The sequence below is a fragment of the Macrotis lagotis genome, chromosome 2 (genome assembly GCF_037893015.1).
Source record: "Macrotis lagotis isolate mMagLag1 chromosome 2, bilby.v1.9.chrom.fasta, whole genome shotgun sequence".
Taxonomy (NCBI): domain Eukaryota; kingdom Metazoa; phylum Chordata; class Mammalia; order Peramelemorphia; family Peramelidae; genus Macrotis; species Macrotis lagotis.
The window spans coordinates 141,527,918-141,547,103 of record NC_133659.1 but is presented as its reverse complement, the minus strand read 5'-3'; the positions used below and the strand labels follow the sequence as shown (position 1 = coordinate 141,547,103).

General features: G+C 34.2%; 1 protein-coding gene across 9 annotated transcripts in view; it reads left to right on the top strand.

Annotated features, from left to right (window-relative positions):
• Positions 1-19,186, top strand: part of CHRM3 (cholinergic receptor muscarinic 3) — a 658,611-nt gene that overhangs the window by 555,296 nt on the left and 84,129 nt on the right. The window contains exon 5 of one of the 9 annotated variants that reach the window (XM_074222922.1): positions 19,066-19,181. The exons of the other annotated variants lie outside the window; for them this stretch is intronic. The gene's annotated coding sequence lies outside the window, so the exon portion shown is untranslated. The remainder of the gene's footprint in view (positions 1-19,065; positions 19,182-19,186) is intronic. 9 annotated transcript variants of the gene reach the window in all.

Genomic DNA, 19,186 nt, shown 5'->3' with positions numbered 1-19,186 from the left:
GTAGTACATATAGTGGATTAAATGATGGAATTGGAACTAAGCAATCCGAACTGACATGTTCTGGGTCTACCACTTACTAGCAGCATGGCCTCAGAGAAATTAATAATAATTAGTAATAATGCTAATAGTTAGTAATAATAAATCATGTTTATATAGTATTTACTGATTTACAAATTGGTTTGAATGCATTTTCTAATTTGATCTTTACAACAATTCTGTAGAGTAAATAGCACAAGTATTGTTGTATACCCATTTTGCAGGTATGGAATCTGAAATTTGGAGAAGCAGTGATTTTTCCAAAGTCACATGGTTACTAAGTAGTAGTAATAGAAGGTAGAGCTTTTACTTGAATTTTTGTTCCTCTGGCTCAATCATTCATTCAATAAACATTAGTTAATCTAATGCTATGTGTGAAATGTTGCTAGGTGCTGGAAATATAAGGTGCATTCCCTGCCCTCATGGAACATACAGTCTACTGACTCTGTATCTTGTGTTTTTTCTGAAAAAAAAATCTGCATTATGCTATCTTAAAAATAATTTATAAATATAAAATGATTGATTCAATGGAAGTAAAGAATTTGGTAACTCCAAAGTACTAAAGACCTAAAACTAAATGTTTATTATACTTGATACTGCCTTAGCATGAAGTTACTTCTGACTCCTCTTAGGAACCTCATTTAGAGTCACCTTATACCGCATTCTATACTCTATAATAAAAAGTGGTATATTAAGGCAGATAAATCCACCTGCTCTTGTAACTTGCTCTACCTATTTTAAATAGACAGCAGGCAGATTTTCATTTTTTTGGAGAGACAGTCTGAATAACAACAGCTAAGAAGTCACTTTTTATCTGTATGCAAATGAACATAATTCCTTTTACAAACCAAAAAATACTACTTTGCCACTTTCAAACTGAATGCTAAAAAGATAGATACATATGTGCATGTACTCATGTGTGTGCATTATACATATATATATAAATAATATGTGTATAGATTGCATGTCTATATTATATATGCACAACTTTATATGTAGATAAATAATAAAGTAGATGTTATACACACATATATTTAGACGGTCATAATAATTTAAAAAATGCAGATGAGGGTTTTATTTTTGGAGTACTTATTTATGTCATTTTTGTTAGATATTTGAAAACTATCTTTAAAAAATTTTAAATATCTCTTAAAATTATATATCTTGAAATCCTGCATTATATCATGCAAGTTTCTTAACTCTAGCAGCAAAACTAAACATTGAGAGTGAAACTTGCATATTAAAATGAGTCAAGGATACTAGATAGTGAGGCTCTATCTAATCAGTGTAATATTCTAGTGCTTTCTTGACCTTTGTAAATAAAGGCAAACATAGCCTGCTTCTTTTTTCCCCTCCTTAAAAAGAAACACATAAACAAAAACCACAGCCATTAGAATCTTCTGTGAATGGTGATTGCAAATGTTGCTTCAGAATCATATGAATGGAATTTGTGCTGACTGAGAACTTTTAGCTCTTTTCTTAGTAAATACATATTCACTACATAGTGTTAGATAGTATTTCTATAATACTTTAAAGATTACAAAGAATTTACTATATGTTACCTCAATTGATCCTCACAACAACCCTGTGAATTAGGTGCTCATCCTTATTTTACTGATAAAGAAAATGAAGCCAAGAGGGCTTACTGATTTGTCTAAAGTCATAGAGTTGGTGTCTCAATCAGAATTTGAACTTGACTCATTCTCTCTTTTCCTTCTTCTTCCTTTCTTCCTTCCCTCCTTCCCTTCCATCCTTCCTTCCTTCCTTCCTTTCTTTTTTCCTTCCTTTCTTCCTCTCTTTCCTTCTCTTTTTTTTTGTTTCAAACTATAATCAGTGGAGAGAATTTCCTGTGTGACAATTCCTTCTACCATTACAGTTTCATGATTGTTCTGTATTTTATAATCTTAACAGAGCTGCCTAGAACAGAGAAAGATTATGTGATTGTCCAAAGTCACAAATAGAGAATATGTCGAAGACTTGTCATATATACCATATATACTTGTCATATATACCATATGTGTACCATATATATCATATATACCTTATATACTTGTCATATATACCACACACACACACATACACACACACACACACACACACAAAGATCCTTACAATCACAAAATAAGTCCACCATATTCAAGAGCCTAAAAGAATACGAAATAGAACAGTGATCACAGTTACTTAGTCAAGAAGGCTTTATCTAGGAAAGAAGCTTTGAAAGTACTCATAGGAATGTGGAAGGTAGCAGGACAGTGTAAGATGCCAAGTATTCTTCCTGGAGATATAATTGCCACAATAAACTGGTAGTTATTTAATGGTATAAACATCAGTCATATGATTTGGAAGTTGGATTTGGAATTTGGAATTAAGAAGTGGATTTAAATCTTGTTTAAGAAACTTAGTCAGCTAAGGTGGCTATCACCAAGCTATCTTTTAACTCTCATCTTCAATTTCCTTATCTGAAAATAGGGGTAAAAGCATTTATTTCACAAGAGAGAAAAAATGAGATTTCACATTAGAGGAAAAAAATGAGATAATACATGTGAAGCAAACTTTAAAGTATTATAAAATATTATTATTATTATTATTATTATTAATTATTATTATTATTATTATGGAACACATCAGTGTCATAAAAGTAGAAAAGTTAAGTTAAATATCTAGAAAACTGAGATCCTTTCTTCAGTAATGTAGATTCCAGACATTCTTGGGGGGGGTGGGAATAAAGAAGACAGTGTTATGGAGATAAGGATAATAGCCGTATTTCAATAGCAGTCTGAGTTTTCAAAGCATATTACATACTTAATATAGTCATATATTTCTGAAATTTCAAGCACATAAGAAATATATACCAGAGAAAAAGTTATATATAGCAATACTGAATTAATTCTTATGGTTAAAAATTATATGCTAGGATACAATTTTGCTCCCGTATAGGTAAAATGCGGAAGATCTGAACTATGTCAGAGACATGCCTTTGAAACTGTTCCCTTGGGGTGGCTAGGTGGCACAGTGGATAAAATACTGGCCCTGGAGTCAAGAGTACCTGAATTCAAATCCAACCTCAGACACTTAATAATTACCTAGCTGTGTGGCCTTGGGCAAGCTACTTAACCCCATTGCTCAGCAAACCCCCCCTAAAAAAACCAAAACTCTTCCCTTTTTCTACCAAATGAGAATAAGTAGGCTTGATGCAGCTCTTGGAAGATTTATAAGGTCAGCAGGCATTTCAACTCCACATATAAGTCTTTTTTTAGCTAAATCTTTTTTTTATTTTACATTGTAAAACTGAACAGAATTTCCATTTTTTCCAGAGACAAGAGAAAAAATGTTTATCATGAACATTGATCAAATATAGTTAAATGAATTACCAAAAAAAAAACCCCAACAAACTTCCTCATGTTCTTTTAGGTAAATAAATTTTCAGTATTACATAATTTACAAATCTACAACCACTCATTAAAAAGTGTGGTTTTTTTGGAGGTAGCACAGTACCATTTAAAAATTCCAAAGGTAATAACAAGAAATGTTAAATAACAAACCAAGATGTGCCATTTGGTAAAGATTTGATATGCAAAAGCAATCCATTTCTTTCTCAGGGATAAATTCATGGCCAGTATCAATATGATATTGGGAATTTTAAGGAATCATTCAAATTAGAGATTTTTTAACTATTTCATTTAGAAATTACTTAGATGATGATGAGTTCAGGGATACATATAAGTCTTTAAAAACTCCCTACTATATACACAAAGGTTATAGAATTAAAGTAGATAATTTCTTAAGGCATAAGAAGGAAAATAATGTACATATGTACACATTTATATAGATAAATGCATACACACATATATATGAGAGCTTTAATAGTTAAGAATATATTAAACTTAATGTAATATATGTATATGCATATATAAATGTGTGAATATGTATGTACGTTTGAATAGAGACACAGATAGAGACAGAGAATTTTAAGTAGCTTAAAACTGCATTGACTTTTGGAATATCATATACATACGGATGTATATAAACACACACACACATATATAAATGTATATTTACTAATTTAAAGGTGTGTTTTTTTATTACTGCCAGTGCATAACGAATAGGGGAATAAGGATAACATAGAATATTTTTATCTTGAATCCTGTGAATTAAACTGAAAAAGTTAGATAAACCATAAATTGAGAATTCCTCAGTTTTTTAGAATATTTGAAGTGGAATAAAAATATATCACTTTTTATCTCTTATATTTATTCTTTTAAAAGTCTTTAGAATTGGAAGGAAGGGAGGTAAGAAGGAAGGAAGGAAAATAGGAAGGGAGGAAGGAAGGAAGGAAGGAAGGAAGGAAGGAAGGAAGGAAGGAAGGAAGGAAGGAAGGAAGGAAGGAAGGAAGGAAGGAAGGAAGGAAGGAAGGAAGGAGAAAGAAGTTCTAAGAGAACAAGACTGTAAAACATCCAGGAATCTAGTATTACAGAATTGAGATGAAACTCCAAGATCATCTAGCCCCATTGTACTCTGCTGCAGACAATCCTATTATTAAGATATTTCAAAGGAATTTCTCCTGCTTATAAGGAAAGATTCCATAGCCTGCTTGTATCAATTATTTACAATTATCACATAAATTTTTCTTTTGCCAATTTTATGCTTATTCAAAAATATATCCAAAATATAGACATATATATGTGTGTGAATACACATAACATACATAAATATGCATACAAACTCATATGTTTTTAATAGTATAGTTCAAATCTCTACCATAATTTATGTTTATTCAAGGGACCCAAACATCAAGAAATTAGAGAAGTGTTCCAAAGCAGTATTGTAATCTTCTTCTGTTTTACACAGAGTAATATCATCAAGGGCCAAAGGAGAAATGTTAATATAAGCACAGTGTGTCTTTGATTCCCTTTCACCTCTCAACACTTGACTGTAACTTTTAAGTAATTGTTTAGCTGTTTAAGTCACGCCAACTTATCATGACTCTGAGGTTTTCTTGGCAAATTTATTGAGTTCTCTGCCATTTTTTTCCAGTTTATTTTACAGATGAAGAGACTGAGGCAAACAGAATTAAGTGACTTACCCAAGAGTCACAGTTAAAAGTCTGAGGTTCAGCTTTGAACTCAGGTCTTCGTGACTCTAGACTTGTGGCTCTATCCACTGGTCTATCTAGCTGCTATTTTCTAAAAAGACCTCCTATTAGTTCTCTTCAGGCCTAGCTCTCAGCTCTTGTCTTTTTTTTTTCTTTCTTTCTAAACTTCTAATTACAAAGATAAAAAATCGTAAGTAATATAATTTGTTTGAAGTAGTTTGCATTTGAAAGGAAAAAAAAGGAGAAGAGGATAGAATAGAATGGAAGAATCTCATAGTAAGAATCTCAAAGATCCTCTGTACTACTCCATACTCCATTTATTTTACATTTGAGGAAAACCTTGAGAAAATAAGTGGTTTACCCAAAGAAATAACTGGTTCCAATCAGGGTTGGAATTCAGGTCTCCAGATTACTGGACTAGTGTCAGCATAAAACCTTTTAACACTTTCCAAGTTATTTACATTTTGAAGGCAAGCTAGGAAATTCAAATTAATGGTCAAAGGGAGAAGAACACTTTTATTGACTTTCACAGATTCTGATCCTTAGATGGTATTCTAGATAATTCAATATTTCTTAAAGTTTTTGGGGGGGGGTCGTCCTTGATTCCTCTGCATTGTTTAATGAAGTCAAAGCCAGTATTAAATGTTTCACAACTGAAAAAAAAATGTACCCACTACACAAGTGGGGTTATTATGAGATCAAATAAGGTAATATTTGTAAAACCTGACAAATAGTAGGTGCCAAATAAATGCTTATTCCCTAACACCCCCTCCCAGAACAAATAGTCAAGATCAGAATTAGAATATGTGCCCATTTCTTATGTGAAAATGTGCTCACTGAAATGTACACTCCTTACCATATGGCATCTGAAAAATGGCTAGACTCTTCTTATGTGTTCTCACACTCTTTTTCCTATTTTTCCCATTGGACCCCCTTTATCCTGAATACATACCCCAACAGATGCATAAAGACACATTAGCATTCCCTTGAATATTATTCCTTTATTAAATGAGTATACAGACTTTACTTCCAGACACTTATGTTGTTTCAGATGTTACTAAGTTGCTTTTTCCCCTTTTTCCTAATGCTCCCCCTTTGAAGTGTGATACACATAGAACAATAGTTTATTGATGAAAATGACGAACTATAAAGCCATAGAAATATTGCACCTCTTGAATACAACTATACAATAAAATATTCAGATGTTGACCCTTCTCATTCAAGGGTCTCATCTCTTGGATCTTTGAAAATTCCGTTAGTTTCATAGGTTTCTTGATTATCTTATTCATTTCAATTCAATAGACATTCAATAAATTCCTGGAATCATTACATTTATAACTAGATCTCAGACAGCATCTAGTATAACTCTTCACTGTGCAGATGAAAAAATATGCAAATATACATTTGATAGCCCCAAGATTCTATTAAATAATGCTTATCTCATTCTGTCCAGACTTCAAATTTTTTGTTTTCCAACAATAAGGAATCTCTTTTCTCCTGAAAAATTTTTCTAGTCTGCAGATATCATGACAGATGAAGAGAGATCACCTTTCCAAGCAGAATATTTTTTGCTACTGTAAGAATCAAAAATTATTTTCTGGGAAACATAATATTTTGCAAAAAAAGTTATTTATAATTTAGTATAATAGAAATAATTTCTAGATTAATAAGATGTGTACATTTGTAGTAGGAAAAATGTCATAAGATATGTACATTTGGTAGTAGGAAAAAAGCTAAACATAAAGAAGAAAAATATTTTCTTGGTAAACAAGTCAGAAGAAGGCAAATACAATTCTTGTCTTGAATGATAAAAACTATAATAATACAGTCTTTATGTTTGCATTGCATTTTGCATTTTCCTCAATTTTTATGCCTCTGTTATCTCATTTGATTGTCTCAATAGATTGATGAAATGGGCGTTTGTAAATATCAGATGGAGAAATGAAATTAATATTTTAGGGTCACAGAGCTGGCAAAAATAAAATCCAGATATGTACTGTAGATTTTCTGAATTAGACCACAGCATTTAAGAAATGAATGAGAAGTTATTTATAAAGTTATTTTTTATGTTTGAAATAACATATCCCATAGGTTTTTTTGTTGTTTTTTTATTGTTGATTACTTAAGACCTACCTACATTGGAAGCATCTTCAAAGGATTATAATGTTTGAGGACAATAGTCAAAATTGCTTTAGTTTCAAGTGAGATCAGCCTACAAGTTTCTTTGATGTCACTAAAAATTATCTATTGGCCACCTGAGGAAAGGAAAATATGACCAATAGGGAAACAAAAAAGTGTTTGGTTTTTGTAAAAAAAAAAAAAACAAATGTAGATTGCTTATTGTAGCTTCTTGATTTTTTCAGTGAAATGGGATTTTTATACTGGATCTAATATAAATTTTTAAGGTCACAATTCCTAAGGTTTCAGAGGACTTAACTGATGATGTTCCTGCTGAATTGAAATGAAACAATGCTAATGCACTGCATAGAGATGTTTTGTTATGACACTTTCAATTATCTTTGATACTGAAGAAGAATCATAGAATCCCATAGCTAGAAAGTCTTGCAGTTAAATTGGGTCTGAGAAGTACATTTTACAACATTCCTTACAAGTGATTATGTAGACCTTCTGTTGAGGGACAATTCATTATTCTCTAGGTAGTCCAAAACAAATTACAACCCTTCTATGCATTCTCATCCTATAGAATTCCTGTCCATATGTTATCCTGAATCTTCCAATGAAATTTTTCCTGAATGACTTCACTGAAGATCTCCCTATAGCTCTTTTTTTTATCTCTGCATTATCAATATAGCATCTGGAGTAGCATTTAAAATCCATTTTAAGCCATTGTAATGAAGGTAGCATCTATGTACTTAGGATTCATTATTCTTCCTAAGCAAGCTCTTTGAGAGGTTACTACTATATATGTGTCTTGTATGTAGGGGTATGTGCAAAATGGAGATAACTCATGAGAGATGGATACAGAAAGTAGGAGATGCATGTCTATGGCACAAAACACAATGCATTGTCCTTTGTTTAAGGTTATCTGACCTCTTTTAAAAATAATGCACTAGCATATATCAAAATTTCTAACTCATCCCTTGTCAAAATCAGAAGGGAAAAAAGTTCCATGGAGGCTTTTCTTTAACTTCAAAATGCACTGTCTTGCTCAAAAATAGTGCTAATAAACTGCTGCACCAGTGGGGCCATCTGTCTGTGATTAATATTCATTTTTTTCATCCTGGCACATACAGTTATTGGCCCTTGATTCACTGTCAAGGCTGCAGAAGACACTGTGAATACAGAATTTTTGTAGGTCATCTACAATGGTTTGGCTGCACAAACAGATTGTACAGAGGCCATCTACCCACCTTATACTTTCAAGCCAAACTGACTTCAGCCACTATAAAGTGACATAAAGTGTCATCCTTTTTAATGACTAAAGGTTAAATGGACATCTTTAAGTAACTAAGTTGCTTCTCTGCCATTGCACTTGTGAAGAACCCAAGCACATAAAAATACTTGTACATTGGATCCTAAACAAGACTATATTAAGGTCAAAATACTTAGAGGACATAATTCAAAGCAGAAATATTAATTAGCATAGGAAGAAAAGTAGTTTTAAAATATTTCCCAACAAATCTTCTCTTTCCTATAAATACTTATAAGCTATCAGAGGAAGGAACAGACAAGCATAGAAAAAATGCATGAATTAAAAACACACATAGGAAAAATGTATGCCTAAGGAAGATAAATGTGTGTAGGAAGAACTCATGCCCCAAGCACTTTGAGATCACTGATATCCTTTGATGATGTCATTATGCTGCTTCTGCCAATCAAACTCCTCAAAAATCTCATGAGCTTTTTTTTCACCAGCCATTTTTAACCCTGTGGGTCCCACAGGACAGCTGTCCAGTATTGTTCTGCTGATATGTGGGGGGGGGGGGGCAGGAAGAAAGAGGGGGAGAGAGAGAGAGAGAGAGAGAGAGAGAGAGAGAGAGAGATTGAAATCCATATCCATATATGTACACAAATCTGTAATTATAGCTATGGATAGGTAGGTAGGAAGATTAGTAAGTGACTTGAACTTGGGAAACTTTTTTTTTTTGGTTTTTAGATTTAGGCTTCAGTTAAAGACCTAAGTCAAGGTATTAACTCTCACTCATGGGAGGTGGAACACACTCTCCCAGTATCCTTTCTGCTAAAAGCAGAGTGTTTCACCACTTTCTTCCTTCCCCTACAGGTACAAATCCTGTCACCCCTACACTCCCATTCAATTAACTCCAGTGACCCCAATCATCCCAGGATAAAATATAAAATGCCCTGTTTGGAATTTGAAGCCTCTCATAGCCTAAACCTCTCATATCTTTCCAGTCTTACATTTTTCTCCCACCACATATTATTTTATCCAATATCATTGACCTCCTTTCTGTTCCACAAGTAAGGCACTCCATATCTCAGCTGCAGGCATTTTTTTCTGACTCTTCCATGGCTGCAATCTTCTCACTCCTCAGCCCTAACTATTGATTTCCCTGACTTACTTTGTCTCAACTAAAATCCCATCTTTTATTGAGAGCCTTTCCCAACTTAATTCTAGTGCCTTCCTTCTGTTAATTATTTCCTTTTTGGGGAATATCTCCAGTTGTCCTGATCTATATCTGGCCACTGGACTCAGATGACTCTGGAGGAGAGAGAGAGAGAGAGAGAGAGAGGCTGGTGACTTTGCACAGCCCCACCTCACTTAAATCTAATCTCCCTCCACATCATGACATATTCCTGATGTCATGGTTCCCCTTGAGGACAAAGGACAAAACTGGTTTCTGTGAGCAACAGAAGCTGCCCTAGGTGGAAACCTAACTGAACAGTTCCAGTTGGGCAATGCAGATTCTCTCTCCTTTTCTTCCTTCCTTCCTCCCTCCTCTCCTCCTCCCTCCCTCCCTCCCCTGCTCCTCCCTATTTCCCTTCCTCCCTTCCTCCCTTCCTCCCTTCCTCCCTTCCTCCCTTCCTCCCTTCCTCCCTTCCTTCCTTCCTTCCTTCCTTCCTTCCTTCCTTCCTTCCTTCCTTTCCTTCCCTCTTTCCTGCCTTCCTGCCTTCCTACCTTCCTGCCTTCTTTCCTTCCTTCTTAACTTTCTTCCCTTAGTCTCTCCTCTCCTTCTTCTTTTTCTATCCACCCATACTCTTATCAATGGATACTCTGCCCAAAGGAATATATATTTTGATCTCTGAAGCCTAGCTAGATATCTAGGTATCTTAGGATTTATGGTCTAGTTTTATATATATATATATATGTATGTATGTATGTATGTATATACCATGCCTTCAAGTCAGATCACTCTGGTTTTCTTTGAAAGACCAACAATAAATTTCAGAGCAAGCCCAAGATTAACTATAAATAGTAATTATTTCTTTCTTGTTCAAAAACCCTGAGGGTCTTCCCCTCTCAGATTTATTTTATTAATTATTTATTTTTTACTAGTTGAAATAAGTCATTTTTTGCCTCATTTTTACCTAGATTAATCCCAGGATAGACATTGCCTCAGATGAACTGCTATCTGGGAAAGAAAAAAAAATGCTTAAAAAGATTTGGCATCCCACTGCATCCAGTGCTATCTTCACTCATTCTGATCTATATCTTGCCACTAGACCAAATAACTCTGGAGGAGAGAGTGAGATTGGTGACTTTGTATAACTCCCTCACTTAAATCCATTATCACAGTTGTGACAGTTTTTTCTTGATGTCATGGTTCTCTTTGCATGAGGGACAAAAAGCATTATCTATTTGTCTTATATAGATCGTGTCTGGGTATATTCATAAAATTTATTTATTAATTTATTTGTTTGTTTATTTATTATATGTAATGCAAGTTGTCTTTCTCATTAGATTTTATACTCCTTGATGGCAGGGACTGTCATTTGCCTTTTGTGGTATCCCCAGCACAATAATTTTTACATAGTAGATTGGTAAATTAATCTTGATTTTTTTAATCAATTATAATCTTTGAGAAAAATCACCCCCCCCACTTTGCTTAAGTGCTTAAAGTGCTTAAAAATTAAGCATTTCCTCCCTGGGAAGAGATTCCTTGACAAATATGTCAAGGACTTCAGCACACAGTACCAAAGACACTCCAACTAGTCTTTTCAGGATTGCAGATTTTGAACCAGATTAGCTGGTCATCAATTTCAATTTAGTCAGCTAAATGGTTCAGTAATTAGAGCAGTGGGTCTGGAGTCAGAAAAACCTTATACACTTACTAACTATATGACTCTGGGCAAAAGTCACTTAACCCTATTTGCCTCAGTTTCCTCATCTGTAAAATGAGCTGGAGAAAAAAATAACAAACCACTCCAGTATCCTTGCCAAGAAAACCCCCAACAGGGTCATGAATGTCAAATACAACTGGAAAAAAAAACTGAAGCCACAAAAACAAGGTCAATGTTTCTCATAATTTTGTCTCATTTAGGGTCTGAAAGACTTGTAAATCCCTGCCTAATTTCTAGCTGTTAAACTTTTTCCAGTGAACATCCTTTTAGATGTGATCATTTCAGCAAACTGATTAAAAGAATTTTCACTATATATATGTACATATACATATATATTAAACATTTGTTTATTTTTCTAGCTACATGCAATGGTAGTTTTCAACTATATATATATATTTTATATCCTGCAACTCTGCTAAAGTTGTTTCAAGTAAGTTTTTAGATAATTTTCTAGAGTTCTCTAAGTATACCATCATATCATCTGCAAAGAGTGAAAGTTTTGTTTCTTCATAACCCATTCTAATTCCTTTAGTTTGTTTTTCTTCTGTTATTGTTAAAGCTAACATTTCCCATACAATATTGATTAAGAGTAGTGATAAGTATCCTTGTTTCACCTGATCTTATTGGAAAAACTTCCAGTTTATCTCTAAAAATATATATTTTAAAATTGAAAACTGTTTCCCAACTCCTGCCCTATGTCAAAGACCCCTCACAGTTTCTCAATCCCAGACTATTTTGTACTACCATGCAAATGATAGGAGAAAGGAAAGGAGAAAGGAACAAAACAAAGCTAACCCAAAGAAAAGGCTTATATCCTCTCCCTACCTAACCACATTTCTGGTCTTTCATCAATCAGTTAATTGATATTAATTTATTAAGCCCTTTATTAAATACTAGTCACCAGTCATCAAGCAGATTTTACTCCTACTTTCTATAGGTGGAGATATGTACATGTATAAGCATATATAAAATATATATGTGAGTAAGGGTAGAGGATGGAAGATAGTATTAAGGGGTACCAAAAAGGACTGTGTTGAAAGTAGTAATTGAGCTGGTCCCATCCTACCTTGAACACATTTTTGAGAAAGCTATGAAGTTTAAATTCATTAGAGGTTCCATTCAAGTGAATTTCTTGGTGTTTTTCCATGGACTCAAAAATTTTTGTAATAGGTCATACATACCAAAGTGGCATGTTATTCATTATTTATGCTTCAAAAACAATTGACTAAAACTTTTAGAATAAGCCTTGGGCTAGAGGACTTTGGAGCTGAATTTCGAAAGATGTGAATTTCAGCAGGACATGTCTGATCCTGATATTACATTTTTGAATTAACAGAGCTAGCACTTACTTATATCCTCTACTAGTCTATTGGGATTCTTTTAAAGTGACTTTTATTGTGTATATATTTGCACATTACCAGGTGACTTCCAGGAAAATAAAAAAAGTATGAGATCTCTGAATAGAGGTTGGCAAGTTATATTTCCTTAGGCAACAAGAGAGATTTTTTTATACCCTATGATGAAATAGTACATGTTGGAAGACCTCAAAACATTGTACTAGAGTAATAAATTATAAAGACATATTGTTGGAAGGAATTTATGTGAAATCAGACTGCTCATCAGTTTATTTCTTATGATCAAAGTCTAGAAGGCCATGGCTAATGGAAAGTTCATAGACTAGGAATCTGGAGATCTAGGTTCTATTCTCAGTTTTTCCTCTGTGGTACTGTTAAAAGAAATTTTGGGTCTTGCCTTGGTCAACAAGGCAAATTCCAGAAATAAGCCCAAGGCATCAATCAACTCTGTGGCTAGTCCTAAATCCAAACTGTATACTGCCTTTAGATACAGGAATAAAACAATTATTGATGGGTAAAATAACCCTGACTAGTTTGTTTTCAGTGAGGAGATACAATTAATATTACCCAAGCTCTATTCACCCAAATTATTATAGCTTCATAGGGAGATAGGATTAACATTATTCCAAAGAATTAGTGCATAAGTGTGCCTTCTTTTCCTACTGGCTATTTGTTCAAGTACTCAATGGTCAACAAAGTTAAAACATGGAATTTCTCAGGCTGACTGCTCCAGTGACTGACCTTGCAAAGTTCCAAAGGCAAGTCACTTTATATCTCTGTGGCTCTCAGTTTCCTCATCTGAAAAATGAAGGTGCTTGAACTACCTTACCTCTAGGGTTGATGCAGGAGAAGATGAAGAGAATTTGAATGTAACAGAAAGAATTTAGGTAGAAATGTAAATTGACTTGAAGTAGAGAATTATTATTGTAACAGAAACAATTGTAATTTTGGGTGGGGATCCTCCCCATTCTTAAAGTACCATAGGCTAATGTAAACTTTGTATCCTGATAAGGGAGTTCACCTTTTGCCCTTGGGATGAGAATCTAGACATAAAAAACCTGGCAGTCTTCTCTGGCAATGGCCCAGCCCAGGTTGCTTGGCTCTTCTTTCTCTCTCTCTAGCCCTTCCTATGTCTTGTAACCTTTTTTAATAAATTTTTATTTTATTTCCACCCATGCTTTCCCAGTCTGAATAATGATTCCTCATAGGCAGAACTGAACCCAAGTAGCCAGTGACTACAAGATGACTTCACAGTTCTTATTTGCTGTGATTTGTTGTATGACCTGGTATTTCACTCCCTAGCCCCAGTAGTAAAAAAACCATAACTCCTTAGCTCCAGTACAGTTCATGGTCACCCTGGCTCTGTCCTGTTTTAGTTGAAAAATTTCCATACCTGGATTCCAATTGTATGCTTACATTTTTAGAGGTGGGGACTATTGTAAGTTACCATTGCCCTGTTACCCCTTTGGAATCTGTTCTTTTCTTTGATGCATATGTTCATAGATGACACACTAATTTTTCTAAAGCACTAGTTAGTTTTTTATTTTTCTGCTCAAGAACCTTCAATAATTCCTTATTACCTCCTCCAAAATAAAACACCATCTGGCATTTATACTATGTTGCCATCCCACCTCTCCAGGATTATTTTATATTACCTATCTTTCTTCCTTCTGTGTTTTATTTAGCCAAACTGAACTGCTTACTGTTCTCAGACACTGGCATTAGCATTAGCATTTTGTCTTTCACCATTTTGTCTTTTTCAGACTACTTAAGCCCTGGGATGCACTCTCTATACACTTCTATTTAAGTTTCGTTTTAGGCTCAGCTATTGGAAGAACTAGAAATTGGAAGAGCCCCATAATTGTTAGTGGCTTTTTTTGCTAAAGACTACACTTTGTCTACTTTATCCATTTACTTGTGGTATTCCTTCACTACAATATAAATTCCTTGAGGCCAAGAACTGATTTTTCTTTGTGTCTTTCTTTTGTCTGAGTATCTCCAAAATCTATGGGTTTGGAAGCAGCAAGGTGAAATCCTCCTCTCTCCTCTTCCCTATTTCTCACCCTTCTATGAAGGTGCCTTCCTTCCTTTTGCCATAGGTGAAAAATTTCTACTTAAAACTTTATTGGAATTTAAGACTCCCTGGATTGGGCTGAGTTACCCCAGATAGAGGTTTCTTCATCATTTGTTTTGGATATGACTGGAAAAAGGTGAAAGACTTGAAATACTTTTTTCAAACCTAGACTACAAGAAGGAAAAATTTGTAAAAAGACATGCAGAGGAGGAAGTTTTAAGATTTCTTTTCACAGATAGTGAATATGCAATTGAGACTAGACACTGGAACTATAAACAGAAGAGGTCTGTGATTCCTAATTCAGATAAAGTGGAGTGGCTGAAGCAGCCTGAAGGATTTTCCCACTTGAATGACTTTTCTAAGCCTTAGAAACTCTCTAGGGAAATAAAAGTTAAAATCCAGACTTTGAAGAAGTTAAGTGATAATTCTTGGTAGCTGAACTTAAAAGGAGAAAGCATTAAAACTCTGCCTAGATTGAACAGTCTATATCCTTAGGGTGGATATGGACAGCTAGCTGGGACAGTGGATAAGGCTCCTGGACTGAAGTCAGGGAGACAGAATTCAAATATGGCCTCAGGCATTTACTATCTATGTAAGCCAAGGCAAGTCACTTAATCCTATTTGTCTCAGTTTCCTCTTCTGGAAAATAAGCAGAAGAAAATGGCAAACCATTCTAGTATCTTTGTTAAGAAAATCTCGAATGGAATCATGAAGAGTCAAGTAGGACTGAATGACTAACTATATTGTGTCCTTTCATCATCATCATCATCATCATCATCATCATCATCATCATCATCATAATAAATAATAATAATCTGTGATTCATATTGCACTTTTAAGATTTACAAAGTGCTTTTTATTTGTTTTATCTCTTAATCATTGCAACAACACAGTGAAGTAGATGCTGACTGGGGATAAGAAAATTTAAATGATTATTTGTCTTTTTTTCTAGATGAAGACCTTGACATCAGGGAGGGGAAGGGATGCCTGACATGTAAATTAATTGGATTTAAATGAGGAGGTGCTATGCAAAGTCACCAGTTTCACTTTCTCCCCTGGAGCCATATGGATCAGTGGCCAGATATGGATCAGGATGACTGGAGGTGGCCTTTGTTGCAATGAGAGACCTTGGCTTTTAAACCTAGGTCTCAGTTTGACTGTGGCAATACCTATTTAGACCTAGATTAAGACTAGGTAAAATGGAGATGAAACAAAAAATGAACACTTTTGCCTAGTTAAAAAAAAAAATCAAACTAGATGGGGAAGACCCTCAGGATTTCTGACCAAAACAAAAACCATTGCTATTTGCATTCACTCTCTTTTAATTTAACTTTTAATTGTGACTGTGAGTCCAGTCCTCCAGTCATTGCACCCTCTAACTGACTCACTTATCATAGAAATATTATTCAGTTGTCAGTACTGCTTAGTGAAAAAAATTCTCTGATTTGTGAAAAGGGTTAGGAGCAGAACATAATATGGGGCTCTGAATCACTTTCAGAGAGAATTCAACAGATATTAGGAAAGTTGATATCCTTTGTTATTTCTATGAAAGTAAGTCTTTAGTATAATAACATATAACCTGCAAGCTTTGTGAGCTGATGTAGGAATTCAACCTTCATTTCTTATTTCTGGACAAGAGTATCCATCTATCATCTATCTAGCCATCTATCTATCCTCTGTGTATGTGTATCATACATACATATGCACAATATACATGCTATATATACACAATATATACACAATATACATCTGTGTGCATCTTACACATATATGCACATGTGTGTACATACAATCATATACATATATCTATATATGGGTATATACATATGTGTGTGTATATATATATATATATATGATCTTGAGAATCATAGAATCATATGACTGAAAGCTAGCCCCTTGAAACTACTCTAATTTTGCCTATTTTATGAATAAAGAAACTGACACAGAGAATTGTTTAAGTGACTTGCCCAAGGTCATATAAGCAAACCTCAAGCTGTCAGTTCCCTTTTTTCCTCCATCCTCACCCAAAAGCCCTCCACCATGCTTTCCCCTTTAAGGTTGAGGCTTTTTTCATATGAATGTCTCTTCTAATGTGATTTGAAGATTTCATTATATGACTTTATGCCCTTTGAATATACACTCCCATAAGGAATATGTATATAATTATGAATTTGTTTGTGTTTCTAATGAATTTCTGAAGAATAAGGTATACCCTTCTCTTATTTAGTTAGTTAGTCATTCAACAAGCATTAATTTGACCATTTGCTAGATCTTAGGTATATAGAATATGTGCTGGGGAAACAAAGAAAAGGTGGGGGAAAACTCTTGAAATATTACTGCCTTCAATTAAGATCTAAGTGGTATAGTCTGTACTACCCAACCTCTCAGGTATCCTTTTATCTTTTAGAGTCTATGATTCTGTGTATTGCTTACTTAATGATTGTTCTGAACCATACTGCCCTCAGATACCAGGAGGCAGTCTGGCTTTATGGTTTGCACTATCATAAAAGGCATTATTTCTATTACAAATTCATATTCAAATTATAGGCATAATCTGCTTCTAGAGGTCATTATTGACCCAGTTTCAGTCGTTATTACTATGGCAAATGATAATAAAAGTAGATGCAGTGTGAGGAAAACAAAATGCTGTGTCTTAAAGGGATTGTTACTGCCAATAGTTAAAATCAGAGAAATAATCTTCATGAAAAAAGGAAGCATTTGAAGGGAGAGAAGGGTATTTTATTAAGCAAAGGGAATGACCTAAACAAAATCATGGAGGACAAAAAGCACATAAGATGCTTGGGGGACATAGAATAACCTGGTTTGGCTTCATCCTCCAAGACATAGCTGAGTATGCCATATGGTTGGCCAGATCAGGTGGTATCAACTTGTAGGCAGACTGCAAAATACTTATGGCAGAGTTCACTAACACTCTGTACCCTTAGGAAATGTTTCTTAAATGAAATGTGTTGTCAATTCAATTTCATTGAAATGAGGAGTTATTGACTGCCTGTTTTTAAAAGTAATTTTCAAGTTGAAGAAGTACATTATGTCAGAAAGATAGTTATATTTCTTCTGGCATTTTGTCTAAGAACATCAAACTATTACAGGCATCTAAACAAAAGTCACTTAAATGTTTGGAGGATTTACATTCCAAATTGTAGTCTGCAACCAACTGCTTAGAAGTAAGCTTTTCAAATGCTAGTATCATCAGCATCAGGTGACCATGCATTTTTGTTGAACATTTATATAAATAATTTCTCCTTTGAGTCAATAATAAATTCAACATGCAAGGTATTGTGCTAAGCATTGAGGGAAACAAGGCATATACTACCTCCTGGGAGCTTACCTTCTATCTAAGAATAGAATTTAACTACTAGAAAGTAAATGCAAAACAAGAACTTTCTGGCATCACAAGAATAAAATCAAACCGTTTTTCAATTTCAATAAAACTCGGACTCTGGCTGAAGGATCAATTGTTACATTTTCAGTATGCATATTTTATACTAAAGGAATCATGGCTTGATTTATTGTTTTATTGTTTATTCTTTAATAAAGCAATAGAGAAAAAGGTTAATAATGCAGATTAAATTTTAACATGTGCACTTAACTTACATTTTGTGTGTATGTTGAGTGTATGTATGTATGTGTATGGAGAGGGATTTTTAAGCCTTACAAGCATGCCTCTAATACAGTCAATACAAGTGAAATTTCATTTATGGAAATAGTTCTTATTAGGTCTGATCTCAAATTTCAGAAAAATAGTAAAATGTACCTTTTCATATCAATCAATGATTATAAAAACCTCAGAGATATATGATTACTAACTTGCAAAATCATAACTGATATAGATGGCAATGCATAAAGGTAGTCTGATGTCAAGTTGGAACAGAATCTTTTAAAGATTGTTTTGCAACCCTAAAAATGCTATTTAATTCAATCAATAAGGAAGTCAATTCCAGTTTGTGCTGGATCAAGCCCTTAGTGCCATAATGGGTCTGTTGTCACATGCAATGTTTTATTTCCTTGAGGTGAACTTTTTTTTTTCTGACACTGATGTTAGGAAATGTCACCATATTTGCTGAAGTAAATTCAAAAACTGCTTGCTGTAGAAGACTGTCAAACCTTTAACAATAATAGCAGTCCTGGGAGCCACTATTTCTGCTTTAGGCACTTGATACTAGAACAATTTTTGAACTATAGGGGAAAAAAAAGTCCTCAGTAAAGGTTAATTTTTTTCTCTCCAGGCTGCATTTCTGATACATCTCCACAGAATTTTCCTCATCTGCGGGGGTCCAGCCTCCGCGGGGTCCTTGGAACTTGACAGGAGGGATAGAGTCGGCGAACTGAGTTGAGTCAACAAGTGGG